Genomic DNA, 2,210 nt, shown 5'->3' on the forward strand with positions numbered 1-2,210 from the left:
TGGATAGTTCTGATAAATGAAATAATCACACTGCTAGTCCTTGGATCGGATGTGATAGCAAAGGATTCCTTAAACCAAGCTATTTTTTTTTTTTAACAAAATAATTGTTCCTGTATGCTTCAAATAACTGTGTTCATCATTCTAACTGCTTCTTGAGTCTGCAGTTTAGCCATGTGTCCAAATTAAGTCATGATGCTCGGTGGCTTTTATGACAAGGCATTAGTATAGGATTCAGTGGTTCTATCCACTGTCCCTTTCTTTGTTGGAGACAACTTCCAGAATAAACTCGTTTTTTTTCCATCATACGTTTTGTATCAAGTCTTCAAAGTATAAACACTTCCACGCTTTAAAGTTTGTAACCAGTCAAAGGATGATGGCTTATTGGTGGCATCCGCCTCTTAAGTTATAGTGAAATCTTACTTGATGTCTCCCCAGATGTTCATTTGGGAGGTCAGACCCTGAGGCTGGAGGAAGTCAGGGACCATAATGACAGGAGGTCAAGCACTCAACACCTGTAATCACAATGGTTTCTCCCAAGGATCTTGAGAGGTAATTACTCTATCTCTAATTTTCAGACAAGGAAACTGTGACTACAAAAAGTTAAAGTTGACCAAGGTCAACATCTAGTAAGTGGCCAAGCTGGAAATTGAACCTCTGTTTGTCTAGCTCAAGTGTTTTTTTCTACTACATAACTTCTGTCAGACGTGTTGAAGATTTCTACAATGTTTGCTAGGGTCCCTGACGCAGCAATACTCAGATTCTTCAGGTGATGGAGTAGCTGCAATTCATGGATATTGAATTGTTTCCCCCTGAAATCATTCAGGATTTTACCATTTGATGCTACATTCACCATTCCATGTATTTTTCTGGATACATTTTATTTTCAAAAGCCTCTATAATTGAATTAAATCTATACCTATTTCAGTTTAATTTTATTTTCTATGCCTTTCTTAGATAAATCTGTGATGAGAGAAGGGTTAAAATAAATCTCATCAATGGAAAAATGAGTCTTAGATATAACTTATTACATAAATGCCTTTGATAATCAGGATTGCAGAAATGAAAAAGATAAATTTGAAAATATTTAACCTCAATAAAGCTCTATTCTAAACATGGAAGAATTACTAATAGTTGTATATTTCAGTTTCTTAAGAATATAAGAACATTTTGTACAAAATATATGACAGATCAGAGCAAACTAAGAATTCATGTGTAAATTAAATTAGGAATTTAATACCTTTTATGCTTCCCCCAAACAATATGCTAAAAAAGTCTCACTTGGCTCTAGGGAAGTAAATACACAGTAAAGCATGCTTGGCGAGGTCTGCAATTTTACTAAAATAAATCACTACTTGCCAACATTAAGGGGAAACAGTAATTTATAGGCCTGCAGTAAATACAAGTTTTTAAAATTATGGTCTGTCTTAGGGGAAAACTACCCCCATACAAATGCATTTACAAGAAAAAAAATTGGAAAGGTTCAGAAGCCTGGGCGCTTAGTATATTTTGCAGTGGCATAATATTTTATTGCCATCATTATTTGCCTAAGTTAAAGTGCTTATCAGACTTGATCTCAGCCCTAAGAAAAAGTAAAGTAAAAAAAAGTGGCATTCAAAGGAGACCTACCTCATTAAAACAACATTCCTGATCTTCATATTTGAGGTGTTCTAAAGTTTTCTAAGCTCTTTATCATACTTCTCAAAAAACAGTTCCTTGCCTGAAATAAAAAAATTAAACTATACAGATTTATAAGCCATTTGACAATGGTAATTTGTAAATTAGGTTGGGCCTAAAGATGAACCACCGTGTTTTATTAAGATTAAAACTAGTGTCCAGTCACTGTGGGGGATTTTCTTCTCTCTGGCCAGAGCGTATTTGAAAATGTTTCCTGTTACGGCTTTAGTTACAGAGAGTTCAATGCAGAGCACCCCCCGTGAGCTCACACAGAGTTGTGTGTTTCTGTACATCACCCCCACATGAGCTTCATTTCATTTTCTTGCCAACCTAGGCCCAGGGGCATCCATATTAAACCCTCTCTTGCTGATGCCCACATCTCCCTTGAGCTCCAGGCAAACTTCTTCCTTGGATTAACCCTTGTCTGACTTTTCAATGCCTTACAAAGTGCTGCTATGCCCTGATAATATAAAACAAACAAAGAACACACCCAGTCATGTGGATTGGAGTCCCCTCAAATTCCAGTTCCCTGAGTG

This window comes from Phoca vitulina, unplaced genomic scaffold, assembly GCF_004348235.1.
Source record: "Phoca vitulina isolate PV1807 unplaced genomic scaffold, GSC_HSeal_1.0 scaffold7, whole genome shotgun sequence".
Lineage (NCBI taxonomy): Eukaryota > Metazoa > Chordata > Mammalia > Carnivora > Phocidae > Phoca > Phoca vitulina.